We start from the raw sequence: 22,583 nt of genomic DNA, 5'->3' as shown, positions 1-22,583 counted from the left end.
GTAGATCCATAGACCACTGACTTCAGACCTTTCTTCTTTTCTATTAATAATGTAGTCATAAAAAGCTATAAATATCTTTCTGTGTACTGCTTTTAAGTTGTAGTCTGCAATTTTTGATACATTGTATTTTCGTCATCAGCAGTTCAAAATATTTCCTACTTTCTTTTTTGATCCATGAATTATTCAGGAGTGTATTCTTTTGTTTATTTTTTAAAGATTTTTTGGATGTGGACCATTTTTTAAAAGCTTTCATTGAATTTGTTACAATATTGCTTCCGCTTTATGTTTTGGTTTTTTGGCCATGAGGTATGTGGGATCTTAGCTCCTCCACCAAGGATCAAACCTACACCCCCTGCATTGGAAGGCAAAGTCTTAACCACTAGACCACCAGGGAAGTCCCACGAGTGTATTCCTTAAGTCCCAAATATTTGGGATATATCTAAGATATATTACTGCTGTTGATTTCATGTTTATTTCATTTTGGTTACAGAATATATTCAGTATAACTTCAATCCATTTAAATTTATGGACATTTGATTTATATCCCAGTGTATGATCTATTTTGGTGTTTCATACACTTGAAAACCTTGGTACTTCGTGTGCACTTGAAAAAATGTGCATTCTACAGTTGTTGGATATGCTGTACTGTAAATATCAATTAGATCTCAAGGTGGTTGATAGTGTTCAGATCATTTACATCTTTACTGATTTTTTCTTAGTTGTTCGCTAGTTTAAAGGGGTGCTAAGATCTCTAACTTGGATTGTGAAATTGTGTATTTATCCCTTTAGTTGCATCAAATTTTACTTTGTTTATGAAGTGAATATACATTTATGTTGTCATGTCTTCCTGATTATACCTCTAATCCTAACCTGTTTATCATTATGAAATAGCTTTTCTTATTTCAAATAATACTTTGTCTTGTAATCTATTTAAGTGGTTTTAATATAGTCATTCTAGCTTTCTTATACTTACTGTATGTGTACATATATAATATATATTTTCAACCACTTACTTTGTATTTGTGCACTTATAGATAGCACACAGTTTGTGTTTCATTTTTTATCCATCTGAAAGTATCTGCCTTTTAATAGAGTGTGTACTTCTTTAACATTTAACATAATTTTTGATATGGTTGTATTTAGGACTACCATTTGATTTTATTTTCTATCTGCCCTTCTGGTTTTTGTTCCTTTTGATTTAATATTTTTTATAATTGAATTTTAATTTTTTCTGCCTCTTTAGTTATGTCTGTTTGCATTATTTTCTTAATGGTTGCTCTAGAGATTACAGTATACATCCTTATATTTTTTGCAGTCTACTTAGAGGTACTATTGTACCATTTCATGGAAAATGTAGAAACTTTAACCATACATGTCTATATATACCTTCTGTCTTTTTAAAAATGCTTTTAGGTTCATATGTTGTATTTTCATTTTTATTCAGTTCAAGAAATTTTCTCTCTCACTCTCTCTTTTTGTTTTTGTTTTTTTTCTTTTTGGCTGCATGGCATGCAGGCTCTTAGTTCCCTGACCAGGGATCAAACCTGCACCCTCTGCAGCAGACACACAGAGTTTTAACCACTGGACTGCCAAGGAAGTCCCTATACCCTCTGTCTTTTATGTTACAGTTGTCATATGTGTTACTAGTAACAAGATCAGAAACACCACTAGACAGTGTTATAATCATTGCTTTAAAGGGTCTTATGAAGTTGAGAGTAAATGTAGCCTTTTATGTTTGCAAGCTCAGTCACTTCAGTTGTGTCCGACTCTTTGTGACCCTATGGACTATAGCCCACCAGGCTCCTCTGTCCATGGGATTCTCCAGGCAAGAATACTGGAGTGGGTAGCCATTCCCTTCTCCTAGAGATCTTCCTGACTCAAGGATTGAACCTGCATTGCAGGCAGATTCTTTACTGTCTGAGTCACCAGGGAAAGTGTGAAAGTTTTAGTTGCTCAGTTGTGTCTGACTCTGTGACCCCACGGAACCACCAGTCTCCTCTGTTCACGGGATTCTGCAGGCAAGAATATTGGAGTGGGTTGCCATTCCCTTCTCCAGCAGATCTTCCTGACTCAGTGCTCGAACTCGGGTCTCCTGCACTGCAGGCAAACTCTTTATCATCTGAGTCACCAGGGAAGCCCTATGCTTATCGAGATGTTTATCATTTTCAATATTCTTCATTTCTTCCTGAAGGTCTGGTGACATTTCCCTTCAATCTGAAGAAATTCACTTAGCACTTCCTGTAGTACATGGTCTAATGATAATGAATTTTCCTGGCTCTCATTTATCTGAAAATGTTTTGGGTTTTTTGGCCTTTATTCTTGAAGGGTATTTTTGCTTACTATGGAATTCTGAATTGACAGCATTTTAGATGTTGTTCCATTCTATTCTGGCCTCTATGTTCTCTGATCAGAAATCAGTAATCATTTGAATTTTGTTTCTCTATTTGTGATGTGTAATATGTCATTTTTCTCTCTTTGCTTTCAATATTTTCTCTCTCTCTTTTTTTTTTTTTTTTTTTTGCAGTTTGACTATTATGTGCCTAGGCATGTTTTTCTTTATATTTTTCCCATTTGAAGTTTGCTGAGTTTCTTGAATCTGTAAATTTATGTCTTTCACCAAATTTGGGGAGATTTCCTCCATTATTTTTCTAAATATTGGTTTTTCACCATTCTCTCTCTCCTCCCCTTTAGGGATTCTGATTTCATGGATGTAAGATTTTTTGATGCTGCCCCACAGGTCCCTGAGACTGTATTCATGTTTGTAATCATTTTACTATTTAGTCTTCTGATAGTATGAAGGCAATGGCATCCCACTCTAGTACTCTTGCCTGGAAAACCCCATGGACAGAGGAGCCTGGTGGGCTGCAGTCCATGGGGTCGCGAAGAGTCGGATGCGACTGAGCGACTTCACTTTCACTTTTCACTTTCATGCATTGGAGAAGGAAATGGCAACCCACTCCAGTGTTCTTGCCTGGAGAATCCCAGGGACGGGGGAGCCTGGTGGGCTGCCGTCTATGGGGTCGCACAGAGTCGGACACGACTGAAGCGACTTAGCAGCAGCAGCAGCAGTATAATTTCTATTTATTTCTCTTCAAGTTCACTGACTTCTGTCATCTTCATGTTACTACTGAGTCCACTGAGTGCAATTTTTAAAAATTTCAATATTGTATTTTTAGTTCTAAAATATCCATTTTGTTCTTTTTTGCTTCTGTTTCTCTGTTATTTACTCTTTTAGCATAATTGCAAAAATTATGTTTAAACACTTGAGCATAATTATACTAACTACTTTAAAATCTTTGTCTGCTAATTCTAACATCTGAGTAATTTCAAGATTGATTTCCATTGATTGTCTTTACTTGAAAATGGGTCATTTTCATTTTCTCTTAACATATAGGGTAACTTTGAATTATGTCCTGGCTTTTGTGAATGGTATATTTTGGAAACTCTGGATTTTTCTGTATTTCTCTGAAAAGTATTTGTTTTTGTTATACCAGACAATTAACATGGTTGGAGTCAAACTAGATTCCATCTCTTGGATGGCAGCTCAAATGTCGGTTAAACTCCTTTATCCTTAGTTGAAGTCTGTCCTATATGTATGTGGTTCCGAGGTCAGGCTCAGTTTACACTCAGAATTTTGGCTCCCCATCACTAGCTCTCTCCTTTCCAAGATCTCTTCTTGACCTCCCAAGGGGAGATGGCTGTAGTTACTTTGACCTTTGTTTTCTGGTTCTTCATGCCACAAAGACTGAAGGTTTTCTATCAGAATTTTGAGTGTCCTTCACAGTGTTTGTTTTAGGCTGCCATCTGGCTAACAGCTGTAAAAACAGCTAATTCATCTTGTGATGCCACTTTTTCCCAAGTGTCTACTCTTCTCCAGAACCTGCCTGGTTTTGTTCATTTTCCAGTGTCTTCAAGTCATTGTATTCTGTATAGTTGTTATATGTAGGAAGGCTGAGTCCATCTGGAGCTACTCAACCATACTGGAAGTAAATGTCTTCCCACTGCATTTTGTTTACATATAGGGTTTTCTATTAAAGACCCTGGTCAAGAAAAAAGCCAAGCAACCCCAATGAACTTCTTGGTACCAAAATCGCTCGCATGTTGAAGCTAAATCATCACCTCTTCATAGTACTTGATTGCTGTAGCAAAATTCATTTGTGCCAGGAGAAGAGCCATATGGCTTTTGGGCTCACAATTCATTTTCAGAAATATTACAAACTTTCATCTCCCCATGATATACCCAGCAAGATAATAGTTCCTTGAAAAGCAAAATGGATAATGGGGAAAATGTGGGTGCAGATTACATTTATGTTTGTTCAGCTACATCCCAGCTGTGTGACCCTAGACAAGTCACTTAACCTTTCTGAGCCTTCATTTCCTGATATAATACTACATATCTTTCAGAGTCAATAGAGGGGGTTCAATGACAGGATGCATGTAAGTGTCTCATATACCCTTGTTTTTCCTGGGAGAGCCCAGGTTTGCAACTGTGGTTCCAGTGTAATTATTGATAAAGCCCTGTTTCACTCTCAAAAATATACCTGTACTTAGCAAATACTATTACCAGGGGGCGCTAGTAATAAGGAACCTATCTGCCTATGCAGGAGACATAAGAGACCTTGGGTTCAATCCCTGGGTTGGGAAGATCCCCTGGAGAAGGGAATGGCAACCCACTCCAGTCTTCTTGCCTGGAGAATCCCATGGAAAGAGGAGCCTAGCGGGCTATAGTCCTTGGGGTTGCAAAGAGTCAGACGATATGCTCGGACAAGTGACTTAATATACTCACACGCACCAATCAAATCAGCAAACTCTTCTAATAGTGAGCCTCTAATTCCTAAGGCCTAATGCCTCACTTCCCTGCCCCACTTTTTAAGAAAAGTGTTGCTCAATAAACTGTAAGACAATGCCTAATGTCACTGTGTTGGGGTTTTTTTTTTCTGTTTTTTTTTTTTTTCTTCCTCTCTCAGAACTGTATGGGAGAAGGTAGCCTGCTTTTGAAGACGGGCCTTTATTCCTGAGAATTATGGCAAATCACCTTATTTATCATCCCTCTTCCACCTCTACGAATACCCAGGTGGAAGCAGATCGAAGGGATAGAAATAAGGATAGGTCAAGAAAGGAAAAGTGGTGTGTATGCATGTGCGTGTTTGTGGGTCTGTGTTTCCCCCGGGTCACATCTTGGCCTGTAATCTGAGTGTGTGCATGTATTGAGTTGGCCAAAATGTTCGTTCAGCCACAACAAAAGTTTTTCAATAACATTGTTCAAAAACCTTAAGGAGCTTTTTGGTCCACTCAATAAAAGATTTGCAGAGCTGGTGGAGCTAGTTCTTACCCTTCAGCCCTCTGTGTGATCCTCCAGGGCTAAGGCTGGGGTTGGGGCAGAAAGTGGGGAGGACTTCAAGCTGATGGATGATGACTCTGTTTTTTATTTCCTGTTTTTTCTTGACAGATTTCCCTAGACAAGGTCCCTCTGGGGAGAGTTTTGGCCTCCATATATTTACCTAAGTCACTGAGGGAGAGAATTCCTCTTAGCAGCTTACACACCATCTTGTTTAAATTTTTTTGGCCGAACTTCACTCTTTAAGGTAAGTTCTTGCCTCTGGTAACTGTCATGAACTGACATATGGTGACTCACTGTAATTATGAACTCTTGTTATTTTCATGATGTGCTGTTTATTCTCAAATATGCTCTCTGATTTATTCTGCAAATCTTCCAGCACAACCCCTGGCTCTCAGCATGAATCAACGTCTACTTTAATGATGTTCCTCAGTTTTTCATTTTCACAGCTTCTCAGCTTGGGAAGGGACCTTAAGGATTATCTGGTGACCAAACGGAGGCCTCAAGATGTTTCAAAACCAGAAAAGAACAGCGAGTTCTCCTGATGAAATGCCATTTCGGCTTATCTGTGCTCCCCTCCCATATCTCCCCTGTATCTTCAAAGCCAACATGCACATTTCTCAGGCCAATTTATTTGAAGCTGAGTGGTGTCCAGTAGGACACTTGCGTGCAGACATCATTGCTCTTCCCCACCGCCTCCACAGAACTTTCTCTAAGGGCTTCTGTCCTCACCTGTTATTAAACAGAGAGGAAGTAGGATGTGGTTAACAGCAGGGACCCTGGGGCCGGATGCAGAATTTAAAGCTGGCTGTGCCACTGTCCACCCACGTGAACTCGTGGGCAAATTCTTCAACGCCCAGTGCCTTTGTTTCTTCCTATGTAAACAGGAGGATAGTAGTACCTCACTGGGCTGTTGAAGGATTAAAGGACTTAATACATATAAAATGCTTAGAATAGTGCCTTGTACACATTAACACCATGTAAGTGTTTGCATTGATTTTACTATTTGATTATCTTGGGGCTCTGCCTAATGAAAAGCCCATTTCTTCAGCCTGCTCTGTCCCATCTAGCCGCTGGAAAGAGAGCAATCAGAGATGGCATGATGTTGCTGATGATCACTCTTAATTGTTAGTATTTATACTCCAAGACTCAAAGAGTGCTCTGATATGAACATTTGTATCCTCTCAAAATTCTTGTGTTGAAATCTTAACCCCCAAGGTGATGTATCACCCGGTGAGTCCTTTGGGTGGTGATTATGTCATGAGGATGGGGCCCTCATGAATGGGATTGGTGCTCTTATGGAAGAAGCCTCAGAGAGTTCTCTCACCCATTCCACCATGTGAGAATACAGCAAGAAGGTGTCAACCAGAAAGCAAGCCTTCACTAGAATCCAATCATGTAGGCACCTTGGTCTTGGACTTGCAGCCTCTAGAACTGTGAAAAATAAATTTCTGTTGTTTATAAGCCATGTAATCTGGACTTTGTTATAGGAGCCCTAATAGACTAAGACACAGAGGTTAAGTAATTTTGCCCAAAGTCACACAGCTAGGAAGTGGCATAGCTAGGAATCAAATCCAGGATATCTGACTCCAAAGTTCAAGTATTTATGAGGTTCATGCATTAGTGCCTGGGTGTGCATATTTTTAAAAAAGACTATCCAAACAAATGAATTTCTAATGGTTAAATTTCCACAGTTATTTGGAGGCGGTTGTATTGAGCCAGCTTAAACATACTGCATATCAGTTCATTATAACATTATCTCCAGCTATATCTCCAGGATGCTGTTCTCCTGGAATTCTGTAATTGCTCACCTCTATGTATAAATTCTATTTGTTCCTATGGGCTTAGCTCAAATTCTACCCAGGAAGTTTGCCTAAAGTTCATGAACCTCTGTTCTCTTCCTTACCCTGTGCTTGTATTCTTGTGTTACACTTCGGCCTAGTTTCTAGATTGGTATTCCCAAGGAGGTTGTGGCATGTGTCATGGCTCAGACGTGTTTTATTTTCATAGCACCTATCATAGGGCTAGGTACTCAACATGCTTTCACCAGCTATATATTTATTAGGCATTTTTAATGGAGAAAAATAGCTGGACCCAGGACAAGCCAGTTAATGAACAAATAATTATAATAAAAATTAAGAATGTGATTCATAGCACTCAGACCCTTTTGGCAAGCTTGTAATTTCTGTCACCTTAGATGCCATTATTTTGGTCTTAGCTTCTCTCTTTTCTTCAGAGAGGTGTGCTTGTTTTGTAAAATAAAAGATAAACCTGTTTAGCATAAATTTCACACCTAATAAGTCATTTTTATTCACTAACACCTTCTACTGAAAAAGATTAAAGATCTTTGCCAATATTAGCCTTCAGACGTCACAGTGGCAGATGAAGAAGGATTAGAAGTAACCTACCATCAATTTCAGAACCGGAAGGGTCCTTATAATTCATTGTGTCCCATCTCCTCATTTTACCAATGAGGATATTGAGACTCAGAGAGGAGAAGGGACCTGCTGGAGGTGACACAATGTATTCATTTATTCACCCAGTTATTTATTCAACTAGCAAATATTTATTAAATTCCTACTATGTGTATTGTGTGGTGCTGTATGGGGGAGGGTTCTCACATGCAAAGGGGTGACCTGAGGCTGGGACCTGAGCCACTCATTTTGGGGGAGTAAGCACATACAAGAAATGCCACAGTTTAACTACAAACCCTCCCCCGTCCAAGTTCCAAGTCTCACAGCTCTGCTTTCACACTATTTCTTCTAACATCTTTTGGTCAAAACCTTAACTGTCATTGCAACATATTACCTTAAGTAAAAGTGTTAGTCATTCAGTTGTGTCCAACTTTTTGAGACCCCATGGATTGTAGCCCACCAGTCTCCTCTGTCCATGGAATCCTCCAGGCAAGAATACTGGAGTGGGTTGCCATTTCCTTCTCCAGGGGATCTTCCCAGCCCAGGGATCACACCTGGGTCTCCCGCACTGCAGGCAGAATGTTTACTGTCTGAGCCACCAGGGAAGCCCCATATTGTTAATAAAACACCACTCTTGGAAACATGTGTCTCCTCTTCCACCCTTCCACTAGCGGTGGCTCTTGTGGAGAGGGCCAGAGCCCAAGGCAAGTTCAATATGGCCTAGGGACTGCGGAAGCACAGAGCCCCAGCACCCCAGCTGCCTGGGAGCTCAGGAAAGGCCTCTGTAGGAGAGGTGTCAGCTGAGATGGAGGTCGAGTACCAGCTAGAAGATTTAAAAGGGTGAGGAGAAGGAGGAGGGCTGTTTCAGGCAGAGGAAACCGCTTCTGTAAAGCTTCAGAAGTGGAAATCGGTCCAATCAGAGCCTAGAACTAGAGGGCAGAAGAGTCAGCAAGGGTTTAGTTCCTTTCCCTGAATGGCTGCCACTTTGTAGGTCAAGGAAAGAAAGCCAGAAAGTAGGTTAATTCAGTCCCAAGTCACTATGCGTTTCCCCCTTTGGCCTTCTCACTACAGAAAACCACATCTCTTAGACTAAGTTGGGAGGGATGTTAGGTATTTGGTCCACCTTCCTTCATGTTGCCAGTGTCCCAGAAAGGGGAAGGGACTTTCAAGAAACAAGAGGGCCTGGGCTAGGACTTTTTTTTTTTTTTTTTTGACCATCGGCCAGGACCCTTTCCTCTGGATCTTGCTGCAAACCCTCCTCTACATAAGAATTGCCCAGGGGGATTCCTCTGGGAGGGGAAGCACTGACCCACCAGGCTGGCTTTGGTTGAACAGAGCTGGTCACGAACAGAAAGTGAGTAGCTTCCTTAGGGAGCCCCAGGCTGTGTTCATAATTCCTCATTTTTCAGTGGCTTAAGGGCTCAGAAATGATTTGTTGTTCAGTTTCTCAGTCGTGTCTGACTCTGCAATCCCATGGATTGCAGCACACCAAGCTTCCCTGTCCTTCACCATCCCCCGAAGCTTGCTCAAACTCATGTCCATTAAGTCAGTGATGCCATCCAACTATCTCATCCTCTGTCATCCCCTTCTCCTCCTGCCCTCAATCTTTCCCAGGATCAGGGTCTTTTCTAATGAATCAGGTCTTCACATCAGGTGGCCAAAGTATTGGAGCTTCAGTTTCAGCATCAGTCCTTCAATGAATATTCAGGGTTGATTTCCTTTGGGATTGACTGGTTGGATCTCCTTGCAGTCCAAGGGACTCTCAAGAGTCTTCTCCAGCACCACAGTTCAAAAGCATCAGTTCTTCAGTGTTCAGCCTTCTTTATGGTCCAACTCTCACATCCATACATGACTACAGGAAAAACCATAGCTTTGACTACATGGACCTTTATACACTGTTGAGGTTTGTCATGGCTTTTTCTTCCAAGGAGCAAGCGTCTTTAATTTCATGGCTGCAGTCACCATCTGCAGTGATTTTGGAAAATTTGAAGAAATTTGAGGGCTTGGCATCTTCTAAAAGTGGCCCAGCAGGTTCTTCATGAGACATCATCAGGGCACCCCACTTCTAGGTTTTCTTGATGAGTCCTCAGAGGCTCTGCTTCCTCTCTATCCTGTCCTGTACCCGCCTCACCTCTCATCTCTTCAGGTGAGCCCCAGAAGCAGCTCCTTCCCAGCTGCCTGGCCGCCTAGAACCTTGGCCTGTGGCACACAGGCCAAGGCCCATCTCAATGGCTCTGCATTAGCAAGCTCTGCATCTCACTGGCTGCATTTCCTTTAGACCAATGTTTATGACGCATCCCTGCTCTATCATTCACCAACTGTGTGACTTTGTCCAAGCTTTTGAGCCTTCCCAAGCCCCAGTATACCTGAAAAATGCCTACATTGTTCCAGTGAGAACTGAAGACAATGCATGTGAAACACCCTTAACAAAGTAACTGGCTCACTGTAGGTACAAGATAAAACCCCTGTTGTGTGCTAGGCCATGCAGGGGACACCAGGACACACAGTGCCTATGTTTAAGAGGTCACGGTGTCCTGGGAGGACACTGTTCCAAGCTGGATGATAATCAACCAGCTTCCATTGCCAATGAGGATGCAACAGGAAGAGGTTGTAACTAACCCATGATGAGTTGATTTTCCTTATAAGGAGTTCAGTTCAGTTCAGTCGCTCAGTCACGTTCGACTCTTTGCGACCCCATGAATTGCAGCATGCCAGGCCTCCCTGTCCATCACCAACTCCCGGAGTTCATTCAAACTCACGCCCATCGAGTCGGTGATGCCATCCAGCCATCTCATCCTCTGTCGTCCCCTTCTCCTCCTGCCCTCAATCTCTCCCAGCATCAGAGTCTTTTCCGATGAGTCAACTCTTCACATGAGGTGGCCAAAGTATTGGAGTTTCAGCTTTAGCATCAGTCCTTCCAAAGGACACCCAGGACTGATCTCCTTTAGAATGGACTGGTTGGATCTCCTTGCAGTCCAAGGGACTCTCAAGAGTCTTCTCCAACACCACAGTTCAAAAGCACCAATGAGAGGCTCTCTCAAAGAAAGTAAGGATGGGTGAGGGTTAGAGTTGGGATAAACTGCGTCAGGTCAACCCACTCCAGTGTTCTTGCCTGGAGAATCCCAGGGACGGGGGAGCCTGGTGGGCTGCCATCTATGGGGTCACACAGAGTCAGACATGACTGAAGCAACTTAGCAGCAGCAGCAGCAGCAGCAGCAGCGTCATGTCAGAGTCTGGAAGGCACTAGAAGGCAATAGCTGAACTTTGTTCCAGGTGCAAAACCAGTGCTTATAGGATAGATATTTGGGTATATGGCTGGAAATTGGTCCAGCTGTGTATAATTTAGACCTGATGTGAAGACAGGAGATGAACTAAATTATCTCTGAAACTTCCCTCTTAGCTTGTGATTTTATTTTCCACATGTCTGTACCTAATGCGTGCAGTACTTCAGAATTCTAGACTGATGATTAACATGCCAGAAATTAGAAAGGCAGGAGCTGAACTCTTCCTTGTATGTTTCATCTGCAGACCAAAAACATCACAAAAGCATTAACCACATATGTCGTGAGTGCCAGCATTTCTGATATATCCATTCAAAACTTGGCAGACCCAGTGGTTATTACTCTGCAGCATGTTCAAAGAAACCGGGTAACATATCCATTTTCATCTCAAAATATAAGGCCTCAGAACCCCTCCCTGATTCTACTGTTAAAAATAATTGGCTACTTAACAGATGTGATTCCAAGATATAATGAAGATTGTTCCCTTCCAGGTAGCAGAGGTGTATTGTAATTGGGGACTTTAGAAATAACGCCTTAGTCCAAAGGGATAAGTAGCAGCAGGTTTCCAGTGCTGTGGCAGATTGGCAGGAGAGTGACTGGGGGCAAGTGGATCTTTTGGTTTTCCCATCACTCTAAATGATATTTAATTCCATTTATTTTTGAGAAAGTCAAACAAGTTAATTCAACATAGTGAAACATTTTTATCCTTTGAATTTCCATGAAGAGCATTAAAATATGTATTAATTATCACCAAAGAATTAAAACCATAGTCATATGGCATAACATAAGGTATATATTACTAAATGCTCAAATTTAGCCATGATATAAGAATGAACTACTACTCCGTTCTTTGATGTTAATCTATGTCCAGTGTGGAGTCTTAATAGCTTCCTTCATTGCCAATCTAAAAGACCATATGGTACAGCATATTTTTCACAGGTCTTAACTCTAGAAGGAAAAAAGGAAGAGTGGGAGAAGGAGTTCTTTTTAAAAGATACCAAATGAAATATATCTAACGGTTAAGATCTCTTAATTCTGGCTGGCGCCACAGCTCTCCAGGCATCCCCAGTAACCAATTTCTAATTGCCATCCAGCTCCTTGGAGATTGCAGGAGCTGGTGAGGCTTCAGGAATGCTCACTAGACCTGATGAGGAGGTGGATTAATCTTTTTTTTTATTTTTAAATTTATTTATTTTATTTTTGGCTCTGCTGGGTCTTTGTTGTGGTGTGGGCTTTTCTTTAGCTGTGATGAGTGGGGGCCACTGTCTAGTCGGTGCTTGGGCTTCTCATTGCAGTGGCTTGGTTTTGGCTCTTGGACTCTAGAGCGTAGGCTCAGTAGTTGTGGCTCATTGGCTTAGTTGCTCCACTGCATGTGGAATCTTTCTGGATCAGGGATCAAACCCGTGTCACACTGGCAGGCATATTCTTTACCCCTGAGTCACCAAGGAAGCCTGAGGCATCTGAATATTGTATCCATAAGGCTTGATCTCAGCTATGAGCCCCAAATTCCAGAATTTCACAAGTAGCACCTACTGCACATCAGAGCCACTCCAATCCTTCTCCTGGGCCTTGTACCAGGAAGACTTGGCAAATTCTCCATTTACCGAAGATATTAAAGGATATATACCAGATCACTATGAAGCAGTAACATATTGTTTTGTTACTCACTTGTAAACCCCAAGATACTTGGAGTTTATTTTAAAACCAGCTTACAAATGGTGTGTGTGTGTGTCTACTCTTTAAGAAAACATCAAGAAGAAAAGACTTGTGTGTAGTTGTCATTATTTGGTGACAGTCGCAAGGAAAGCTATTTGCCTCTGATTTTTCTTTTTTCTAGAATTATGATCAAGTTCGCTGTGCCTTTTGGGACTTTGGGAATAACAGTAATTTTCATAGCAAGCTTTGGCTTTCACTCTCAATGAGACTTTGTCCCTGACCCTGTTGCTATTTGGGCGTTACGTGGGAGCAAGCTGTACTGAAGCCACTGTCTTAACAGACCCTACAGGGAACTCCGAATGACCAAGATATGAATATGCTTCATATCTAATTAGGGCATGGGGGTTTCATTTTTAAAACTTTCTTTTTGAAAAAAGACTTATTTGGGAGATTAGAAAGAAAGCACATAACTCAGCAAACTGGAAGAAAGAAAGTTAGAAGACAGCAGTACAGAGCAGCCTTGAGCTGTTTGAAGAAAGCTGAGGAGTGAAGATCTGGCTCTTTATCTGAGCTTTCCCATGAGATCTGCCAAGCCTACTGTCTCCTTTGTTTTCCCTCTTCTCTTCTATATTGACTGTGTGACCTTGAGTGGTCCGTTTACTCTCTAGGTGCTTCAGTCTTTTTATCTTTTCATGGAGGGGATAAGACATTCTGGTTGGTCTCTAAGGACCCTCCCTACTTGATTGAGTATGACTCTTTGGAGACCGTAAGAGAAGGAGTCATGGAAATAATGCCATTTGCAGCGACATAGATGGACTTAGAGAAGCTCTAAATGTGTGAAGTCAGACAGAGAAAGAAATATCACATGGTATCACTCATATGTGAAATCTAAAAAAAAAGGCTATAAATGAACTTACCTACAAAACAGAAATAGAGTCCCAGATGTAGAAAACAAACTTATGGTTACCAGGGGGTAAGCTGGATACATTGGGAGTTTGGGATTGGCATATACACACTGCTGCTGCTGCTAAGTCGCTTCAGTCGTGTCCGACTCTGTGCGGCCCCATAGACGGCAGCCCACCAGGCTCCCCCGTCCCTGGGATTCTCCAGGCAAGAACACTGGAGTGGGTTGCCATTTCCTTCTCCAACGCAGGAAAGTGAAAAGTGAAAGTGAAGTCGCCCAGTCGTGTCTGACTCTTCGCGACCCCATGGACTGCAGCCCATCAGGCTCCTCCGTCCATGGGATTTTCCAGACAAGAGTACTGGAGTGGGGTGCCATCGCCTTCTCTGATATACACACTACTATATATAAAATAGTTAACTAATAAGGACCTACTGTATAGCGCAGGGAATTCTACTCAATACTCTGTAATGGCCTATATGGGGAAAGAATCTAAAAAAGAGTGGATATGTGTATATGTATGTCTGATTCACTTTGCTGCACATCTGAAACTAACGGATTGTGAATCAACTATACTCTGATAAAAATTTTAAAAAAGAGAGAGAAGGGGTGATGGAAAGGGATTGCTGAATGGGTTCCTCTTAAGCTTGCCATTGCCATTGGAATCTGTAAGGATGTAGCCCAATCTCAGAAAATTCCTGCACAGAAGCAATTGCTCCTGGAATGCCAGGAGTGTCTCTGGGAGCAGTCCTTCCACCTGTAGAAACTCTGTCTGGGATGTTTCCTTTTTTAGTATCCTTGAAATTCTGGGGTGGGGGAAGATAATACTACTTTCTTACAACAGAGATATCACTGTCCTTTCCTGGTCCCCTTCAAGTCGTTCACGGTAAGATTTCTGTAAAATGATAAGCTTTGTCCCCCACAGCCTCAATAAGCTGATCTGTGTGTTCATTAATATCCATTAATGGGCTTGTTCCAGGTCATATTTTGCCCCCACCCCCTGTCCATGTATCTAGAACTTCTGGAATCTCTTAGTGTTATCCTGGATGGACAAATTTTAACCACACTTAGCTGGCTGCCCTAGGAGAACCCCTCTGCTCTAGTACTACTCTAGAGGTTTAACTCTAAATGTCATCTAGTACCCAAGATCTACAAGTTCTCAAGGTATGTGGCTTAGTTCTAGAAGCCTGAGTGTGCTCAGGAGTGAGAAACTAGGCAGGTATCAAGCAGACCAGGGGCTTTAATTGGCCCTAAGGAGTTCCGAGTCTGGGTGAACTCCAGGAGTTGGTGATGGACAGGGAGGCCTGGCATGCTGTGATTCATGGGGTTGCAAAGAGTCGGACACGACTGAATGACTGATCTGAAGGAGTTCTAGACCATAATTTGACTTGAATGCAAAACACTTGAGACCATTTGAATTCTAGATTGAGCTGGTTGTTTCAAATGTTTATTCCAGTCCCACTGAGGAACCCCACACGTCATCTGTATTCCATAGCTCAAGCACTTTAAAAAGTTCTAGATCTGTTTCCTCTTTGTGCTACTTAAAAAAAAACAGTCCTTACTGTCACTCCAACATAGTGGCAGGACTGTTGTTCATCGTTAAAGTCTGTCCTAATCTGTAGAAGAACAGGAAAAGTGAGGACCAAAGAAGTTATGCCATTGATGAAGTCCTCCACAAGTCAGTTCTGCCTATTAGGATTAATTTAATTTCAGGCTCAATTATACTGCTATCCTGCTGTCTTAACAAACAATACTAATCATAGCACACGTTGGAAAGGTACATATAATGAAAAGTTAAACATTTCTGAGAAAAGAAAAATTGCTTTGAAATTCCCTTCTGTCACTTGCAGATAGGCAAGATGGATGGAACTCATCAGACTGTAACGTGAAGGAAACAAATGTAAGTTACACAAACTGTCAATGTGATCACCTTACCCATTTTGGAGTCTTAATGGTGAGTTGTCTCAGTGTGTGAAGTGTTAGTCGCTCAGTCATGTTGGATTCTTTGAAACCCTATGGACTGTAGCCCACCAAGCTCCTCTGTCCATGGAATTCTCCAGGCAACGATACCAGAGTGGGTAGCCATTCTCTTCTCCAGGGGATCTTCCCAAACCAGGGATCAAAGCCAGGTCTCCTGCATTGCAGGCAGATTCCTTACTGTCAGAGCCACCAGGGAAGCCTGGTTGCCTCTTAATCACTCTTTAATAGAGTTTTGACAACTTTTATTAGATTACAGACTAGGAATATATGTATGAATTAAGTTATGGAAAAGTGGCATGCAAGTGGAAGAAAGCCGCCCACCTTGTTCATTCAAAGTAGAGCAAGTTGAAATGAATGTTTATTTTTTTTCTTGTAAAATTAATGCCAATTTCTCAAAATTCAAACTTTACAGAAAAGGTCCCTATAACCCCCCTCCAAAGAAATCACATTAACACCTTTATATATGTTCTTTCAGATTCTTTTCCTATATACATATATTAATATATCTTTTGGTTTTTTAAAAATGGGATCAAATTATACATACTGGTTTTACCACTTGCTTTTCACTTAACAATATATATTGGACACCTTTCAGGCAAATATATGTCTATCTACTTAAATTTTTAAAAAATATTTTTATGGTATTCCACTGTGTGAATTTAACACAGTGGAATTTAACCAATCTGCTACAGTAAGCATTTGAGTTGTTACTGTTTTTCTCCATTATGAATAATGCTATAGTACACATTTTTATTCATTAGATGACACCGCCCTTATGGCAGAAAGTGAAGAGGAACTAAAAAGCCTCTTGATGAAAGTGAAAGAGGAGAGTGAAAAAGTTGACTTAAAGCTCAACATTCAGAAAATTAAGATTATGGCACCTGGCCCCATCACTTCATGGGAAATAGATGGGGAAACAGTGGAAACAGTGTCAGACTTTATTTTTCTGGGCTCCAAAATCACTGCAGATGGCGATTGCAGCCATGAAATTAAAAGACGCTTACTCCTTGGAAGGAAAGTTATGACCAACCTAGCAAGCATATTCAAAAGCAGAGACATTACTTTGCCAATAAAGGTCCATCTAGTCAAGGCTATGGTTTTTCCAGTGGTCATGTGTGGATGTCTGAGTCGGACTGTGAAGAAAGCTGAGTGCTGAAGAATTGATGCTTTTGAACTGTGGTGTTGGAGAAGACTCTTGAGAGTCCCTTGGACTGCAAGGAGATCCAACCAGTCCATTCTAAAGGAGATCAGTCCTGGGAGTTCTTTGGAAGGACTGATGCTAAAGCTGAAACTCCAATACTTTGGCCACCTCATGCGAAGAGTTGACTCATTGGAAAAGACTCTGATGCTGGGAGGCATTGGGGGCAGGAAGAGAAGGGGATGACAGAGGATGAGATGGTTGGATAGCATCACCGACTCGATGGACATGAGTTTGAATGAACTCCAGGAGTTGGTGATGGACAGGGAGGCCTGGCATGCTGCAATTCACGGGGTCGCAAAGAGTCGGACATGACTGAGCAACTGAACTGATCTGAATACTGGTGTATTTCTATAGAATAAATTGATAGAAGTAGAATTGCTTCCAATTAGAATATTAAATTTTAATAGTTATTGCCAAATTGCAGTGTAAGAAAGAAATATTTATTTTTAATACTTGCGATAGTTAACCAAGCAAGAGTTTTCTGATCAACTTGCATATCCAGGCTTAGAGCCTTGGGAGTAATTGTTAATCCTTCTCTCCTTCATTTCCTTTGGTCTTCCCTAACATCAGGACTTGATGAGTTTTCCTTCAAAATGGCTCAAATGCATTTCCTTCTTCTTTACCCACCCTTGAATGCTTTCTTAGTTCTCCTAAGTTACTGTACTGTATATATTATATACTGGTATATGAATATGTTGTGTATGAGTTGTTTCTTCTACTAATGGTAAACTCCCTGAGGGCTAAGAGTCTGTTTTATAGTTTTCTTTTTCTTTCTTTCTTTTTTTTTTAACCATGTCTACTCAACAAATAAGAGGTAAACCCATTGATACTTATTGAACTGTAAGAATTTTGTTTACCCACCTGCAAATTGGTTAGAACATTACAGCATGAGTCAAAAGCCCATGGTTCACAATCTAGCTCTGTTACTAGCTGTCTATGTGATCTTGGTCAGGTTGTTTCACTTGTTTGGATCTTAAATTTGTCTTCTGGAATGTGAAAGATTGGAGTGGATGAGGATGTTTTAACCTTAGCGCTATTGCTATTTTGGGCCGTATATTTCTTTGTCGTGCGTGCTGTTTTGTGCATTCAAGGTTGTTTAGCAGCATTCCTGGTCTCTACCCACTAGATGCCAGTAGCACCTTCTTCAGGTGAGACAACCAAAAATGTCTCCGGACATTGCCACATGACCCAGGGGAGGGGTAAAACTGTGTCCAGTAGAGAACTACCAGAGTAGACCAGCATTTGTTAACCTTTTAGGAGTCACGAAGCTCCATTGCCATCTGATGGAAAGTATGGACCGTCTTCCCAGAATATATTCAAATAATTTGAATTTCAAATATATTCAAATATATTCAAGTAATTTGCACACCATTTCAAGTCTTTTATAGTTCTCAGGTTAAGAAATTACAGGTTTATGTGATCTCTAAGGTCCACTTTGTCTTTTAATTTTATGAAAATTATTGAAGGTCTAAGGGAAAGGAACATTTTTTTGATGTTCTGTGCAATGTTTTGGAACGCTCAGTTCAGATAATAATTCACAGTGTATCTCAAATTCACATCTATTAGTTTGGTTATATTTGAAGTGTGGAACATGTTAATGACAATAAAACCAAGGACTAAATGTTCTTCCAGTGCTGTTGATGGCTCTCCATGCCCCATGCACAGTAAGTTGCACTAGGCATAATCAATGAACAACATACAGTCTTACTGTATATCCATCTACATACTCTGGTTTTATAAGAGCTTTAACAGAGATGCTGTACATCCTGGGAAGCTACTGTTAGTGGGCACTGGAAACTTTTTACCATAAACTTGCCTAGCCAAATGTATAAAATACAACACATTGCATTCCCTAGGATTTATCCAGGTCTGCAGTGGATGCAGTGAATGAACAGATATTAGTGATTATAACGTACATCGGATGTGGAATCTCCTCCATTTTCCTGGGACCTGCAATAGTGACATACCTAGCTTTTCAGTAAGTTGGTAGAGTTTTACTCTAAGTTTAATTTGGTTTGATGGATGCTCTTGGCATTGTATCCTTGTTAATTTCATGTTAATGTAACAGAAATGTTCTTATTCATCACAATAGGCAGAGGTCACATCCTTTAGATTATGAAGTGGCCAGGTTAAAAAAAAATCAAGGCTCCTCTGAAAAAAAGATTGTAATTGAATTTTTTAAACAACAATAGGTTTGAGATAGGAAAAGATTTCTCCAACAGGGTACAAAAACACTAAGTAGTAAAGAAAAAGTTAATCAGTTGGACTCCATTAAAATTAAGAGCTTTTTTAAATCAAAAGATACCATGAAAATAGTGAAAATGCAAGCCACAGATTAAGAGAAGATATTCACTATATATATATCTGACAAAGGACTTATACGCAGAATATATTAAAAACTACAAAGCAAAAAGCAAAAGAAAGACAATACATTAAAAATAGGCAAAAGACTTGAAAATTCTTTTCAAGTGAAAATTGAAAATTCTTGAAAAATTTCATGAAGTCAAGTGTCTGGATTTTTGAAATACCCAAGTAACTATGTGAAATGGTTCCTATAGTCATCTTGCTACTTGGTCATGTGTAGATTTAGTCTTGAGTCAGTAGAAGGAGTGATGGTGGAATTGTAGTATACAAGGAAGTCTTTCCTTCCTTTTCTTCAAAGAAGGGGACTGCTTAGCTGAGAGAAGCTGTTATTATTTCTATTACTAAAGGTCACCTTATTTGGAATATTTTGATTCTACCTGGAAAGATGGTGGGGGACTCAAAAATTTAGTACATATAAGATAATATGAATAATTAAATTTTAATAGGCAGTTCTTTCATTCTTTTAATTATTATACATAGAAAGCATGGCCATGCTTGATCAAAAGCAGAGACCCTGCCTCACATTGCGCCTTTTCCTTTAGCAAACTTCTAAAAGATCATCCTTCTAAAATCCTGATCAACTTGTACACAGCATTACTGATGCTAAACCCGGTATTTCTAGTCAATTCCTGATCATCATCATTTCAGAAAGCGGGCCTTTGTATCACAGCTGCTGTGGCACTTCATTATTTCTGCTCGTGTCTTTGACTTGAATGGGCCTGGAGGCAGTCCACATGTATTTTGCTCTAGTCAAAGTCTTCAACATATACATTTCCAATTATATCCTTAAATTTTGTCTGGTTGGTTGGGGTAAGTATATCTGCCATTGTCCTTGATGTCTCTGTTTCAAGCCTATGTCTGTCTAATTCTATTATACAAGTATTAGGGACCAAACTTCTGCTATTATCATAAGTAAGGAATTAAGCATTGCCTCACTGGTTTGGGGGTGGGCATTTCTTTTTCTGTCTGTATTGCTCTGTAAATCAAGCTTTGGACCTCTATGGCGAGACACTGGTTCACATATATTTACTGAGCAGCTGCTGCTGTGCTGTGCTAAATGCTAGATCTATAGTAGTGAACCTGTCAGCTTTTATCCTTCTCTTTCTCAAGTTACAATCCCAACAAACACACATGGATACAATAGCCAACACTGAGCTGGTGTTCCATGTGCCCAACATGGTTCAAAGCATCTCATTTAATCTCAGCTTGAATCTTCAGGGCTTCCTTGGTGGCTCAGAGACAAAGAATCCACCTGCCAATGCAGGAGATGTGGGTTTGACCCCTGGTTGGGGAAGATCTCCTGGAGAAGGAAATGGTAACACTCTCCAGTATTCTTGCCTGGAAAATCCCATGGACAGTGGAGCATGGGGTTGCAAAGATTCAGACATGACTGAGCAACTAAACAACAGCAACAACCTTTAATCTTCACAATATCTCTATGGGAAAGGTTTCATCATTATTCCCACTTAACAGATGAGGATGCTGAGGCACAAAGAGATTATGTAATTTGCCAGAATTTGCACAGCTAGTAAGCGGCAGAACTGGGGTTTGAACCAGGGAGTCTATCTCCATAGTTTGGACGTTGACCTCTAGGATGTAGTCAGATTGTTAAAGGGCCAGGGAAAACACCTGAAAGACGTGAGAGGGTGCTGGTTCAGACATACTCCGTTTCACACCACGTCTTATAACTGTCACCGTTCTGCCACCCTAGAGAAGCCAGGAAGGAACTTAGCGTGAATAGTTCTCATTGGTTGCTTTCCTGTAATTCTAACTGACATGAACAGCTCAGCTATTCCCCACCCCTTGCCTATTCAAACAAGACTTAGCATTTAGAAAATGTGTTGGATCCATAGGAGATGGAAAAAGGCAAAAGGGCAAAATGGCTAGTGCAAAAAGGCAAAACGACTGTCTGAGGAGGCCCACAAAGAGCTGAGAAAAGAAGAGAAGAGAAAGGCAAAAGAGAAAAGGCAAGATATACCCCTCTGAATGCAGAGTTCCAAAGAATAGCAAGGAGGGATAAGAAAGCCTTCCTAAGTGAACAATGCAAAGAAGTAGAGGAAAACAAGAGAATGAGGAAGACTACATCTCTCTTCAAGGAAATTAGAGATACCAAGGGTACATTTCATGCAAAGATGCACTCAATACAGGACAGTAATGGTATGGACCTAACAGAAGCAGAAGATATTAAGAAGAGGTGGCAAGAACACACAGAAGAACTATACAGAAAAGATCTTAATGACTCAGATTACCACGATGGTGTGATCACTCACCTTGAGCCAGACAATCTGGAATGTAAAGTCAACTGGGCCTTAGGATGCATCACTACGAACAAAGCTAGTGGAGGTGATGGAATTCCAGTTGAGCTATTCCAAATCCTAAAAGATGATGCTGTGAAATATGCTGCACTCAATATGCCAGGAAATTTAGAAAACTCAATAGTGGCCACAGGACTGGAAAAGGTCAGTTTTCATTCCATTCCCAAAGAAAGGCAATGCCAAAGAATGCTCAAACTACCTCACAATTGTACTCATCTCACATGCTAGCAAAATAATGCTCAAAATTCTCCAAGCCAGGCTTCAACAATATGTGAACCAAGAACTTCCAGATGTTCAAGCTAGATTTAGAAAAGGCAGAGGAACCAGAGATCAAATTGCCAACATCTGTTGGATCATAGAAAAAGCAAGAGAATTCCAGAAATAACATCTACTCTGCTTTGTTGACTATGCCAAAGCCTTTGACTATGTGGATCACAACAAACTGTGGAAAAGTCTTCAAGAGATGGGAATATCGGACCACCTTACCCACTTCCTGAGAAATCTGTATACAGGTCAAGAAGCAACAGTTAGAACTGGACATGGAAAAACAGACTGGTTCCAAATCGGGAAAGGAGCACGTCAAGACTGTGTATTGTCACCCTGCTTATTTAACTTATATGCAGAGTACATCATGCAAAATGCTGGGCTGGGTGAACCACAAGTTGGAATCAAGACTGCCGGTGGAAATTATACTTCCTTAGAAATGCAGAGCTTATATTGGCATCCAGAGATCTATGGTGTTTTATTATCTTTTTCAAAAGTTTATTTATTTTTTAATTGAAGGATAATTGCTTTACAGATTAATATCTTTTACTTCAGTTCAGTTCAGTTCAGTCGCTCAGTCGTGTACAACTCTTTGTAATCCCATGAACCACAGCACGCCAGGCCTCCTTGTCCATCACCAACTCCCGGAATCCACCCAAACCCATGTCCACTGAGTTGGTGATGCCATCCAACCATCTCATCCTCTGTCATCCCCTTCTCCTCCTGCCCTCAATCTTTCCCAGTATCAGGGTCTTTTCAAATGACTTAGCTCTCCACACCAGGTGGCCAAAGTACTGGAGTTTCAGCTTCAACATCAGTCCTTCCAATGAACACCCAGGACTGATCTCCTTTAGGATGGACTGGTTGGA

The 22,583-nt window shown here is 40.8% G+C and overlaps 1 pseudogene; it reads left to right on the top strand.

The window, feature by feature from the left end:
- Positions 1-22,583, top strand: part of LOC147341303 (adhesion G protein-coupled receptor G4-like) — a 63,802-nt pseudogene that overhangs the window by 23,448 nt on the left and 17,771 nt on the right.

Source organism: Bos grunniens, chromosome X (assembly GCF_055505025.1).
Source record: "Bos grunniens cultivar Pamir isolate PY7600 chromosome X, Bosgru_T2T1.0, whole genome shotgun sequence".
NCBI lineage: Eukaryota > Metazoa > Chordata > Mammalia > Artiodactyla > Bovidae > Bos > Bos grunniens.
This window is presented reverse-complemented; position numbering and strand designations above follow the sequence as displayed.